The sequence below is a fragment of the Eurypyga helias genome, unplaced genomic scaffold, assembly GCF_000690775.1.
Source record: "Eurypyga helias isolate BGI_N326 unplaced genomic scaffold, ASM69077v1 scaffold1408, whole genome shotgun sequence".
NCBI lineage: Eukaryota > Metazoa > Chordata > Aves > Eurypygiformes > Eurypygidae > Eurypyga > Eurypyga helias.
Genome location: NW_010266075.1, coordinates 7,583 through 7,803, shown reverse-complemented (window position 1 = coordinate 7,803; position 221 = coordinate 7,583).

Below are 221 nucleotides of genomic sequence, written 5' to 3'. Positions count from 1 at the left end.
TGGAAAGCTTATCAAACATCTAAATGCCACCAACCTTTGTTGGGAGAGACAGATAACAAAATTCTAGTTGCTTCATTTTAACATACTGCCAGCAGCTGGCAGTCCGTAAAGCTTAAAATTCTGCATGCTTGAGAGCTATAATAGTAAACTGCCTTCAAAAAAGGGTTGCATTATTTTGTCCTGTCCCCAAAGCCCACTTAATGCTTGGGAGACAGTTTCCA